The following is a 14,944-nucleotide window of genomic DNA, read 5'->3' as shown; positions in this document are numbered from 1 at the left end:
TCCTTACCACGAGAGCGGCTGCCCTCGTCTCTGTCCTTACCAGGGTGGTGCACAGGCTCGACCATGTTAATGCTAAACGAGAAACCTGGCTGGCACCTCCCGGGGTAAGCGTACTCCACCATGTTAACGGCGGGGAAGGGGTGCGTGTCGACTTTCATGGCGTACTGGCTGAAAATTAGACGCCCTTGTTCTATCGCCATTTGGATCTGCTGACGCCACACCCTGCTGTCGTTGGTGGTATGGGTGAACGTGTTATGCCACTTGTAGTATGGCTTTCCGTTCAGCTCCTGTGCCGTGGGGATCTTGTGGCCTTCGGGTAACTTTAGCTGCTTCTCCTTGAGTAAGAGGTCGAAAATTTGCTCAGCTTTGGTCACGTCGAAGTCAAACCCTCTTGGAGGACCTTGTGGCTTAACCCACTTGCAGGACACGGGGCTTGCCCCCCGAGCCCATTCAGCCACTGCTACCTCTTGATCTCCTGCAGAGCCTTCATCTTCCTCTGTCTCTACCAGAACTACCGCACGCTTGAACTTGTCCTGGTACAACTCTGGGTGGCGCTGTTCATATAATGACAGTTTCTGAACCATATGCGCCAATGAAGCGTACTCTGCTTGGGAAGCCATATCCTTGATCGGCGATGCGAGACCCACCACCGCCAACTCGACTGCTTCTTTTTCAGTCAAACGAGCCGAATAGCATCGGTTCTTGATGGTCCTGAAGCGCTGGATGTATTCTGACACTGTTTCTCCGCGCTTCTGTCGTACTTGTGCTAGATCGGCAATGCCAGCCTCGGAAGCCTCTGAGTGATACTGCATGTGGAACTGCTCTTCCATCTGCTTCCAAGCCCGGATTGAATCTGGTGGCAGCGAGGTGTACAACCCGAAAGCCGATCCTGTGAGGGACTGTGCGAAGAACCTCACGCGTAGTGCGTCCGATGCTGAGATCGTGCCCAACTGCGCCAAATATCGGCTCACATGCTCGATTGAACTGGAGCCATCTGACCCACTAAACTTGGAGAATTCAGGGAGCCGATATTTGGGTGGTAGTGGGATCAAATCGTACTCGTTGGGGTACGGCTTGGAATAGCCGATTGCCCTCCTTTTCGGCACCATGCTGAACTGGTCTCTCAAGATTGTACTGATCTGATCCGCGGTGCTAGCTGCAGGAGTCGAGCTTTGAAGATTCGCTGGAGTGGCATACTTGGCTAGCCACGCTTGCTTCTCAAGATCTGAGCTAGCTGCGGGAGTTGAGCTTTGAAGGTTTGTTGGAGTGGCATACTTAGCTAGCCACGCCTGCTTCTCAAGATCTGATCCAGAAGCCCCTCCTCGCTGTTCCGTAAATCCCTCGCTGTTGCGGATCGGTTCGTGAGTGCCCAGTTACTGCAGTCTGGCACATATGTGCACGTGTATCCGTGCGGGATCTCCTTAGGCGCCTCATACAAGAACTGGTAATCACTAGGATCGCCACCGATCTTGTAGACGATGAATGCCGGTGAACTCGGCACTTCTGGTGCTGCCAGCGCGAACGGCAGCGGTGGTCGGGTCTGGAGCGGTATCTCTCCTTGGTGAGTCCCTAGAGCAGGTCCTGACGGAGAGTACCGATGTCTCATGATTTCCTGGATCACCCGAAGCGCGACACGCTCCAAAGCGTTCACCATGCTCTCAGAATGGCGGTGTAGCGAATGAGCTACCATGTGATTAACCTCCTGACGCAGAGACCTGGTGCGTTCTTCTGAAGGAGTAGACAGGTCCACTCCATTGAGCGCGCCTTCAGGTGAGAACCATTTCCACCTGATGCCGTGTGAGCGGGTTCTCTGGAAAGAGCCGATGAGGTCGGCTTCGAAGATAGCTTTGACATCGTCATACTTCTTCTTGAGCTCTTCAGTCAGATCTTCGTACGTGACTGGTCTTCCGCCATCTCTGATGAGGATGATGGCGATGCAGTTGATGTCGAAGACTGTCCCACCGGGCGTGCCAGAATGTGTTGGCGTCCGAAACCCACCGGCGAGTAGCGATGGGCAACACGTAGAGCCGGGAGGCTCCCAGAACTGCGGTAGGCCCTGGTCCCTCGTGCGACGGCCCGCAAAGCTCCGGCACGCACGTCCCGATGCTGGTGCAAGGGCGTGCCACCTGACCTATACCTGGTCAGGAAGGTGATGGATTGCTTCGCTTAGTTTCCTGCATGGCATACACGTAAACATTAAATACGAGCCTCGATCGGCTCTCGGGTTGTCCTGTGAATCGGCTCAAGGAGCCGATCCACCCATGATTCGTATGAGGTCTACGATCACATGGTGGTCCTGCTTGATCAATATAAAGCTAAAACGACCTACGACGATTTAGGGTTTTCACCACATAATCGGAACATCCTACACGTGATTGAGCCTAGCAGCCACGCAAGGTGATAATAAACCAGCCCTAGATAAGGCCTAAAAACCAACATGAAGTTGATTCCCGGAACATCTTATCTAGGGCTAGCAAACTATACCCTACGTGCTACTGGATCCTTCAACCCGTTTGCAAGGCCTAACTATGCAGATATTAAACTAATCCTTGAAGAACAAGGAGCAATCATAACAGATCGGATCTACTAAACACAGATCAAGCAAGGTGCTGCCCTTACACCTAAGATAGGTGTAAAGGCAGCTAGACGTCTAGGGATAGCATGGATAAAAGCATATATCGTGGTAAAATAATGCTAACCCTAACACATCTATGATAACTACGTTGCTCGCCATCAACAAGGCTTCAGCACGAGCAACGCATGAACAACGAATAAACGTATATCGCCTAGATCGCAAGATGCGATCTAGGCAGCATGATGCTTACCCGGAAGAAACCCTCGAAACAAGGGGTTGGCGATGCGCCTAGATTGGTTTGTTGTGAACGTGATTGTTGTTTTTCTCAATAACCCTAGATACATATTTATAGTCCGTAGACTTTCTAACGTGGGAATAATCCCAACCGTGTACGAGCCAAATTCTACCTAACCGACTCGTATCCTACTATATTTACAGATACACGGGCAAACTAGCCCAAACTTCGTGTACAAGGCCGATTCACGTATATCTTCCGTGTATATTCTTCAAGCCCATCTTGATCACGGCCCACCTCTGATCCGGTCAAATTCTGGTGATAACACGTCCTCCGGTTGCTTTTGGCGTCACCTTCCTCTTTGGCGCCAGGGCTTCGTTTAAAGCTACTTTGCTTAGCTCATCTTTGTCCTCTAGCTCTGGGGAGAATCTTTGACCAGTCTTGCCGACGTGCTACAGTGCACATCTTACCGGTCATCCGGTGTCTTCTTAGCTTATACCGGTATACCCCTCTTGGGGATACCGGTATAGACTTACTCAGCCCAACGCTTAACTTCGAGCTCCGGAATAAACATTAAACCGGTATCTTGATGGCTCAAACCATCCAGTTTGGCATGCCTTTGGCATACCGGGGTCATCCCCCCAACACTAAACCCTAAACCCTAAAAGCTAAACACTAAACCCTAAACCCTAAGCACTAAACCCTAAACCCTAGACCCTATACCCTAATTAACACTAACCCTAACCCTAGCCCTAATTAAACCCTACATATATAGGCCAATGACACTTAATTGCGCATCAAGCAGGCGACCAACTAATTAGCGCTGATAAATTAATTAACTTGAATTTTGACAAGTTCTCTATCTCGAATGAAAACACATTTGATTAAGTAGTCTCATAATATATATATATATAATTAGTGTGCATGCGCGCATGGCATACCTTGCATATCATTCGTGCATATATTTCAATATATATTTGAACATATTCTTGGGGATATGTATATATATCAATCTCTCTCTCTCTCGATCTATATATCGTTGGTGGCCAAGAAACACACTTATATATATATATACGCATGCACTTTATGCGCAAAGGCGCGGGTGCCTCTAATAATGTGTGTGTGTGCACTCGATCGCTGATCCCTAAACCTTAAACCCTAAAACCCTAATCCCTAATTATACCCTAAACGTACACTCTAAACACCCTAAACACTAAAGCCTAAACCCTAGACCCTAAACCCTAAACACTACACCCTAAACCCTAAACCCTAAACACTAAACCCTAAACCCTAAACCCTAGACAATAAACCCTAAACCATAAACCCTAAATATATTTCAATCTCTCTCTAGATCTATATATCGTTGGTGGCCAAGAAACACACTTATATATACGCATGCACTTTATGCGCAAAGGCGCGGGTGCCTCTAATAATGTGTGTGTGCACTCGATCGATGATCCCTAAACTTTAAACCCTAAAACCCTAATCCCTAATCCCTAATTATACCCTAAACGTACACCCTAAACACCCTAAACACTAAACCCTACACCCTAGACCCTAAACCGTAAACACTACACCCTAAACCCGAAACCCTAAACACTAAACCCTAATCCCTAACCCTAGCTAGACCCTAAACCCTAAACACTAATCCCCAAACCCGAAACCCTATATAGACCCTAAACCCTAATTAACCCTAACCCTAACCCTAAAACCCTAACTAGCTAACCCTAAACCCTAAACCCTAATTAAACCCTACATATATATATAGGCCAACGACACTTAATTGCGCATCAAGCAGGCGACCAACTAATTAGCGCTGATAATTTAATTAACTTGAATTTTGACAAGTTCTCGATCTCGAATGAAAACACATTTGATTAAGTAGTCTCATAATATATATATATATAATTAGTGTGCATGCGCGCATGGCATACCTTGCATATCATTCGTGCATATATTTCAATATATATTTGAACATACTCTTGGGGATATATATATATTAATCTCTCTCTCTCGATCTATATATCGTTGGTGGCCAAGAAGCACACTTGTATATATATACGCATGCACTTTATGCGCAAAGGTGCGGGTGCGTCTAATAATTCATGTTGTGTGCGTATATTTGAACATATTCTTGGGGATTTCAATCTCTATCTCTCGATCTATATATCGTTGGTGGCCAAGAAACACACTTATATATACGCATGCACTTTATGTGCAAATTAAGGCGGGTGCCTCTAATAATGTGTGTGCGCACTCGATCTATGATCCCTAAACCTTAAACCATAAAACCCTAAAACCCTAATCCCATATCCCTAAACACCCTAAACCCTAAACACTAAACCCTAAACCCCTAAACCCTAAACACTAAACCCTAAACCCTAAACCCTAAACCCTAAACACTAAACCCTAGACCCTATACCCTAATTAACACTAACCCTAACCCTAGCCCTAATTAAACCCTACATATATAGGCCAACGACACTTAATTGCACATCAAGCAAGCGACCAACTAATTAGCGATGATAAATTAATTAACTTGAATTTTGATAAGTTCTTGATCTCGAATGAAAACACATTTGATTAAGTAGTCTTATAATATATATATATATATATAATTAGTGTGCATGCGCGCATGGCATACCTTGCATATCATTCGTGCATATATTTCAATATATATTTGAACATATTCTTGGGGATATGTATATATATATCAATCTCTCTCTCTCGATCTATACATCGTTGGTGGCCAAGAAACACACTTATATATATACGCATGCACTTTATGCGCAAAGGCGCGGGTGCCTCTAATAATGTGTGTGTGCACTCGATCGATGATCCCTAAACCTTAAACCCTAAAACCCTAATCCCTAATCCCTAATTATACCCTAAACGTACACCCTAAACACTAAACCCTAAACCCTAGACCCTAAACCCTAAACACTACACCCTAAACCCTAAACACTAAACACTAAACCCTAAACCCTAACCCTAGACCATAAACCCTAAACCCAAAACCATAAACCCTAAATATATTTCAATCTCTCTCTAGATCTATATATCATTGGTGGCCAAGAAACACACTTACATATAAGCATGCACTTTATGCGCAAAGGCGCGGGTGCCTCTAATAATGTGTGTGTGCACTCGATCGATGATCCCTAAACCTTAAACCCTAAAACCCTAATCCCTAATCCCTAATTATACCCTAAACGTACACCCTAAACACCCTAAACACTAAACCCTAAACCCTAGATCCTAAACCCTAAACACTACACCCTAAACCCTAAACCCTAAACACTAAACCCCAATCCCTAACCCTAGCTAGACCCTAAACCCTAAACACTAAACCCCAAACCCTAAACCCTATATAGACCCTAAACCCTAATTAACCCTAACCCTAAAACCCTAGCTAGCTAACCCTAAACCCTAAACCCCAATTAAACCCTACATATATATATAGGCCAACGACACTTAATTTCACATCAAGCAGGCGACCAACTAATTAGCGCTGATAATTTAATTAACTTGAATTTTGACAAGTTCTCGATCTCGAATGAAAACACATTTGATTAAGTAGTCTCATAATATATATATATAATTAGTGTGCATGCGCGCATGGCATACCTTGCATATCATTCGTGCATATATTTCAATATATATTTGAACATATTCTTGGGGATATATATATCAATCTCTCTCTCTCGATCTATATATCGTTGGTGGCCAAGAAGCACACTTATATATATATACGCATGCACTTTATGCGCAAAGGCGCGGGTGCGTCTAATAATTCATGTGTGTGCGTATATTTGAACATATTCTTGGGGATTTCAATCTCTATCTCTCGATCTATATATCGTTGGTGGCCAAGAAACACACTTATATATACGCATGCACTTTATGCGCAAATTAAGGCGGGTGCCTCTAATAATGTGTGTGCGCACTCGATCGATGATCCCTAAACCTTAAACCATAAAACCCTAAAACCCTAATCCCTAATTCCTAAACACCCTAAACCCTAAACACTAAACCCCAAAACCCTAAACACTAAACCCTAACCCTAAACCCTAAACACTAAACCCTAAAACCTAGACCCTATATCCTAATTAACACTAACCCTAACCCTAGCCCTAATTAAACCCTACATATATAGGTCAACGACACTTAATTGCGCATCAAGCAGGCGACCAACTAATTAGCGCTGATAAATTAATTAACTTGAATTTTGACAAGTTCTCGATCTCGAATGAAAACACATTTGATTAAGTAGTCCCATAATATATATATATATATATAATTAGTGTGCATGCGCGCATGGCATACCTTGCATATCATTCGTGCATATATTTCAATATATATTTGAACATATTCTTGGGGATATATATATATATATCAATCTCTCTCTCTCGAACTATATATCGTTGGTGGCCAAGAAGCACACTTATATATATACGCATGCACTTTATGCGCAAAGGCGTGGGTGCGTCTAATAATTCATGTGCATGTGTGCGTATACTTGAACATATTCTTGGGGATTTCAATCTCTATCTCTCGATCTATATATCGTTGGTGGCCAAGAAACACACTTATATATACGCATGCACTTTATGCGCAAATTAAGGCGGGTGCCTCTAATAATGTGTGTGCGCACTCGATCGATGATCCCTAAACCTTAAACCATAAAACCCTAAAACCCTAATCCCTAATTCCTAAACACCCTAAACCCTAAACACTAAACCCCAAAACCCTAAACACTAAACCCTAACCCTAAACCCTAAACACTAAACCCTAAAACCTAGACCCTATATCCTAATTAACACTAACCCTAACCCTAGCCCTAATTAAACCCTACATATATAGGTCAACGACACTTAATTGCGCATCAAGCAAGGCGACCAACTAATTAGCGCTGATAAATTAATTAACTTGAATTTTGACAAGTTCTCGATCTCGAATGAAAACACATTTGATTAAGTAGTCCCATAATATATATATATATATATATAATTAGTGTGCATGCGCGCATGGCATACCTTGCATATCATTCGTGCATATATTTCAATATATATTTGAACATATTCTTGGGGATATATATATATATCAATCTCTCTCTCTCGAACTATATATCGTTGGTGGCCAAGAAGCACACTTATATATATACGCATGCACTTTATGCGCAAAGGCGTGGGTGCGTCTAATAATTCATGTGCATGTGTGCGTATACTTGAACATATTCTTGGGGATTTCAATCTCTATCTCTCGATCTATATATCGTTGGTGGCCAAGAAACACACTTATATATACGCATGCACTTTATGCGCAAATTAAGGCGGGTGCCTCTAATAATGTGTGTGCGCACTCGATCGATGATCCCTAAACCTTAAACCATAAAACCCTAAAACCCTAATCCCTAATTCCTAAACACCCTAAACCCTAAACACTAAACCCCAAAACCCTAAACACTAAACCCTAAACCCTAAACCCTAAACCCTAAACCCTAAACCCTAGACCCTATATCCTAATTAACACTAACCCTAACCCTAGCCCTAATTAAACCCTACATATATAGGCCAACGACACTTAATTGCGCATCAAGCAGGCGACCAACTAATTAGCGCTGATAAATTAATTAACTTGAATTTTGACAAGTTCTCGATCTCGAATGAAAACACATTTGATTAAGTAGTCCCATAATATATATATATAATTAGTGTGCATGCGCGCATGGCATACCTTGCATATCATTCGTGCATATATTTCAATATATATTTGAACATATTCTTGGGGATATATATATATATCAATCTCTCTCTCTCGAACTATATATCGTTGGTGGCCAAGAAGCACACTTATATATATATACGCATGCACTTTATGTGCAAAGGCGCGGGTGCGTCTAATAATTCATGTGCATGTGTGCGTATACTTGAACATATTCTTGGGGATTTCAATCTCTATCTCTTGATCTATATATCGTTGGTGGCCAAGAAACACACTTATATGTATACGCATGCACTTTATGCGCAAATTAAGGCGGGTGCCTCTAATAATGTGTGTGCGCACTCGATCGATGATCCCTAAACCTTAAACCATAAAAACCTAAAACCCTAATCCCTAAACACCCTAAACACTAAACCCTAAACCCTAAACCCTAAACCCTAAACCCTAGATCCCACTCCTAGAACCTTATCTTCAATAATCTAAAACAAAACATCATCTATGGAAATGAGTAATACGCCCTATGGTAATGCTCCAAATTTTCAAATTTGGGGTTTCCCTCCAAATGGCGCAAGCCCTATTTAATTTCTTCTCTATTTTTTTTACTACAAAATTTTCCAAGTTTTTATTAAACTTTTTTTTAAATACCTTCTCAAATAAAATTAGGAAATTCCTTTTATTTGTTTTATCAAGCATTTTCCTTTCTCTTATATGAATGTATATATTTACTTATTTTCCTCAATCTCTTTTCTATACCTAAAAATGCATGTAATGGTACATACACCACTTCTTGCATTTCTGGGTATCCTCAAAATGTGAGAAAAACCTACTATGCAGGGTTATGCAAGTAGACCTATCTTAGCCAAAATATTATCTGTTTATTTTCGAAAATTTTAAAAGCAAGCCCTCTCCAAAATTTCTTCAAATTTAGCCATAGTCAGAGAAAGTGATTCAAACAAATTCAAACACTTACCAAATTTGAGTGGCACTCTCACCTCAGTAGTCTAACTTCTCTGATCTGTCTACCAGCATCATTGTTTTGATGAATGCAAAATGGAAACAAATGCAAGTTTGGTCATCTTGTATATTGCCTTTTCTCTCCACCTATTCTTTTTCACATATTTTTCTTGCATCATCCACACTTCCCCTTGACCATTCTTTTTCTGAACACACGCTTGGACAACCACCAACTGCTATTGTGGGAACCTCTCTTTGTCAACTTGGGTTTAGCAAGGAGGAGAGCCGATCCATGTCTCACATGAGCACATGTGAGCCGGCCATGTACCTATATCTATCTCTCTAAACATTTAGTATGCATCGTCAAGTCCATCATCTGGAAAACCATGTGTAGAACTCAATCTCTCCCTGGTCGACCTCGACAGCACAGCTACAGTATGCTACAGTATGCTACAGTATGCTACAGTATGGTACAGTATGCTACAGTATGCTACAGTACCCCCTATTGTCCTATTCCTTTTGGAGAGAAGATACATGGCCGGGGCAAGGATCTTGGGAGGGATCCGTGCAGCCCTCCTTTCTCTCTCTCGTTTCTTGCTTGGCCAGTGAGGTACCACGACCAGGACCCCACCTGAACACACCTACACCCCTGTTTCCTCCCCTGAACAAGACCCTAGCTCCTCCCTCTCTCTTACTACCGTGCCCGCCCCATTGATGATCTCAAATATGAACCGAGCACCGCAGCCCAAGCCAGTATGCCACCAGCCTCCCCTCTCTGACCCTGGTCGAACCCTAGCTCCAGCCGATCCTTGTCCTCTTCCTCCTGGTTGCTATCGACCGAGCTCCGGACGGAGACGCCCATCGAACACCTGGCGGGCACACACTCTTCGTTTTTCCTCCGGGCCGACCAAAACTTCCCCTCACATGTCCTCTCGCCAGCAATACCGCCTCACATCATTGGCGTGCCTGACGCAACCCCCCGCCCCTCTCCTTGTCCCCTTATTCCTGGCCACGCTCGCCGCCCGGCACCACCTGTCCGCAGTGACCACGTCACCGGGATGGACAGCACGTCCTGGCTCTTCCCTCCCTCTCCCTGGCTTCATTAAGAGATGCCCAGCCGTCCAAATCCACACACCCCTCCACGCTCTCCCTAGCAACGAGGGGAAACATTGGTTATTTCTTCCCCAGCCGAAACAAAGAGCTCGCAGGAGCTCCGTCGCCCTGCCGCGCTCGCCGTTGATGAGGTCGCCGTCTCCTCTCTGTTCTCCCTCTCTGCTCCACTACCTTCCCTTGGTTTTATCTGTGCTAACCCGTAACCTTACCTTGCCCAGACGTCGCACGACGGTCGCCGGTGTCGACAGCCCTGGCCAGCAATCTCGTACACCACGGACGCCGCACACGCGCGTGTCCGCGCAGGCCAAAACTCGCAAGCGCACCGTACGTCCCCGAAGCAGAGAGATTCCTCCCAGAACTCCTACACCTCAGGCGCGTCGCCTCCATGCATCGTCGGAGCTCCGTCCGCGGCAAACCTTCCCGGCCGCCTCCGTCGAGTGGTGTCCGCACCACTCCGTCGCCGATGTCGCGCCCGCGCGTCACCTCACCCACGTCCGGGGAACCCTGCATGCGTGCATGCGTCGCCATCCGAGCAGCGTCGACCTCCCCCGTCGCACATCCACCTCTCCGGCGTTCCAGACCTCCCACGGTGAGCCGCTTCCCGCCTCGATTCCCTCCGTCGCTAGTCACAGCCACGGCTGCCTTCTACCTCCGCCCTTGTTGCTCTCCGTTCCTTGCACGCTGCAAACACTCCTAGACCTAACCCGCCCTTTTATCCTTCCAGGAGATAGCGAAGAGGGCGATGCCGTCAATCTCCTCCCGTGCGGCTGGGCGGACGCAGTCCTTGTCCGCGTCGGTGCCGGCAGCTGGGAGTTCGCTGAGCGCCCAAGCCACCCGCCGCTCCTCCTCCGCGTCCTCCCTGCACCACAGAAACTCCGACGGTAAGCCATTCCTCCGCTCCATCGCCGCTCACGGCGGCGCCTCCAGTTCCTGGTCGAGCGCGCGCGTCGGCGCCATCGCTGCGTGCATGCAGCCATGCAGGGCTCGCCTCGTGCATGGCCAGCACCCTGCTGACCCCGCATGGGCCAAGCTGAGCCTCGGCCTCCCGAGCGCGTTGGCACTTCTCCGCCGATCCGCCGCCACTTCATCAACCCGGCGCCACGGGGCCACGCGTGTCCAGGTACGCTCTCCGCCGCCGTCGCGTGGTTCTTCCTCGCCCTTTCGCCTTTCTTGGTCTTCTTCCTCCTCCTCATCTATGGCCCAACCGAGCGGATCTTGGAGGGGCTCATACATGCGGGAGGATGACATCGAGCGCTTGGTGCGCCTCCGCCGGATCCCGTCGACGGTGATCACGAGGGCACCCGGCACGGAGATAGAGCCCAGGCCGGAGCCCGGCGAGTGCGTGGTGTTTGGCGCGCACTTCGACCGCGGGTTGGGCCTGCCGGCTTCAAACTTCTTCCGCGAGTTTCTGGACCACTTCGGCTTGCAGCCGCACCACTTGCCGGCCAACGCATGTGTCCTCCTCAGCTGCTATGTGGCTTTCATGGAGGGGTACGCCGGCTTGTGGCCGGATATCAACTTCTGGAGCCGCCTCTTCTACATCAAGGCGCAAACGACCGACGGCCATCTGCGGACCTGCGGCGCCGCCTCGATCTACTCCTGTCCGGGTACGCCTTTCCCGAAGATTCTGACGGTGGACTCTGTGAAGAACTGGCAGATGTCATTCTTCTATGTGCGCAACGAGAACCCGGCCTTCGACCGGATCAACCTGCCGGAGTACAGCCCGGCGCCGCCAGTTGGCCGGATCATCTGGGGCTACAACACCCGGACCACGGACCCGGATGCGGAGGTGAACCAGCTCTGGGACTTCCTGGGGGCCTGCGTCTCTGGGGGCCGGCTGAGCGCCGAGGATCTCCTCTGCACCTACGCCGAGCGCCGGGTGCTGCCACTCCAGCTGCGCACCCACAAGATTGGGCACATGTCCGGCCGGTTCGATCCGACCCGGACGTCCAAGGTGGAGCTCTCCAAGGCCCAGGTGGCCCGCCGGGTGAACAACATCACCAAGGCCAACATGCCGGAGGCCTGGGACTATGGGCTGGTGCCCTGCAGCCGGGCGTCGCCGCTTGAGCTGGTAAGTTTGTGTTTTGGCCGACTCCAGGCTTGCGGCTGCATGGCCAACTTCGCCTTTTACCGACTTCCGGCTTGTAGCTTACTCGTATCTTTTTTCTTTGTCTTCAGCTTTTTGACCGCCAGGGCCTCGAGGACTGCGACCTGTCGCAGAAGGTCTGGACGCTGGATTATGCTGATCCGGCTGACCAAGCCGGCGATCAAGCCGGCGATGACAAGCTGCCGCAGGTGCCTGACCAAGGCGGCCAAGGGGAGCACAACCCGCCCCCTTCGCTAGAGCAGCAGGAGGAGGACGAGCCGGCGACGTCCACCACGGGGCCGATCCCTGCGGTGCCTCTGCGCATGAGGCCGCCTGGCGCCTCGGCGACTTCGGCGCCCAAGGGGAAGAAGCGGGTTGGCGACCGCTCCACCGCCGCCTTGGAGGCGAAAGTGAAGAAGCATCGCCGGCTGCAGCCCAAGAAGGTTCCGGAGCAGGCCAGGTGAGTTTTCTTCTTCTCCTCTGTTTGATTCCTTTTCTTTCCTTTCTCTTTGTATTTATCTTTTCTTATTTGTCCGACTAGGGCTCCCATCAAGTTTGCCCAGGGCGGTGGCTCTCGGCAGGCTCCCCGCGTCGTGTCGCCGCTTCCGCGGCAAAGGAGGGAGCCGACGCCGCAGCCTTCGGCGCGTGCGCCTACGCCGCCCCCCGTCATCGTGTCGCCTGCGGCTACACCGCCTTCCGTGGGGGCATCTTCTTCTGCTGTGCCCCTTGCTACAGCGCCCGGTCGCGGCGCCCAGGGTGAGCCGGCGCGCCGGCCAACTCTGGATGACATGTTTCCGCGCCGCGCTCGCCTTCTGGACCCCACGGCTGGAGCCGGAGCCGGCGGGGCTGCGCCGCCTGAGGCTGGGATCGGCGGTGCCGCGCCTAGCGTGGTGGTGTTGGAGGAGAGCCCGGAGGGAGCGCCTCAGGCGGCGGAGACGGCTGCCCCGACCGGGCCGACTGTTTCGACCGAGGCGCCTCCATCTTCGGAGCCGCCAAGGGAGGAGCCGGCCAGACAGGAGCCAGCGAGGGACGAGCCGGCGCGCACAGGGGACACCGGCTCGCGGGCGCTGGTGAGGATGGAGGGCCCGTCGGCGCCGCTTGAGGGCCTTCACGTGGCCAAGTGCGCCTGGCTTCTGAACGTGGCGTCCGCCTCCGACTCCAGCCGGGAGGGGAATCCAGGCGTGGCGCCGATGAAGATGTTCTTCTCCGGCTTCCGCGCCAACCTCAAGGCCAGGGCCACTGAGACCGCCGCAAACCTCGCCAAGCTGGAGGAAGCTGACAAGGTAGGTGCCTTATCTTTTTTGCAATTTTGTTACTATCCTGGTAGCCCTCCGAGGCATGGGCCGGCTGCTTGGAGCCGGTCCGGATTTCGCCTAGATATCTGATTATGCTTCTTCTCAGACGGTTACGGAGCGGCGTACCGTCATGTACAACCAGGTCGTCACCCGCTACCACAAGGCCAAAATTGAGCGGGCCGCCTTGGCTCGCGAGCTGGAGGCCGTCAAGGGTAGGGTTTTCTTCCTTTTGACTTGATTTCTTTTGCTTTGATTTTTCTCGGCTAACGATTTTTTCGACCGACCTGCAGTTGAAGCCGCCAGGGTTCCGCAACTAGAGGCGGATCTCTAGGCCGCCCGCGCCCAATGCGCCGAGAGCGAGGAGGCGGGCCGGTCCGCTGCCGCCAAGCTCAGGGTGGCTGAGGGGGAACTGGCGCGGCTGCGCCGGCTTGAGGACAATCACCTCAAGGAGCTCGCCGCCCTCAAAAAGGCTGAGGAGGAGAAGGTGGAGGGCCTGAGCAAGCGGCTGGAGGAGGTGGACAAGCAGTGGCTTGCGCTTCGCCAAGAGGTGACCGCTAAGTCCGAAGAGCCGTCGGCCACCGCCAAGCGGTGGGTGGAGAAGATTGGTTCGCTCGACCGCGGCTTGGCGGGTAAGTCCTTTATTTTCTCTTTCCTTCCCCTTTGCCGGCTTTCGGCTGTCGGCTGCCGGCTTAGGTTGGCAGCCGGCAGCGGAAAGTCTGATTTTTTCGCTATCCCCATCTTCGGGCTGGGGGCAGTCGGCTCATGCCGGCTGCCGCCAGGCTTTTTTGTTTTAACTTCGAAATCTCCATCTTCGGGCTGGGGGCAGTCGGTTCTTGCCGGCTGCCGCCAGGCCTACTTTAGAGCTTCGAAAATTTGCATTTTTCAGCTTTTTTCGGCTTTGATAGATTTCTGACGCACTTCTTCTTTGCAGCGGCCTTCCCAGAGGCGCAGGAGGCGGCGCT

Source organism: Lolium rigidum, chromosome 1 (genome assembly GCF_022539505.1).
Source record: "Lolium rigidum isolate FL_2022 chromosome 1, APGP_CSIRO_Lrig_0.1, whole genome shotgun sequence".
NCBI classification, from domain to species: domain Eukaryota; kingdom Viridiplantae; phylum Streptophyta; class Magnoliopsida; order Poales; family Poaceae; genus Lolium; species Lolium rigidum.
Note: the sequence above shows the minus strand (reverse complement) of the source record.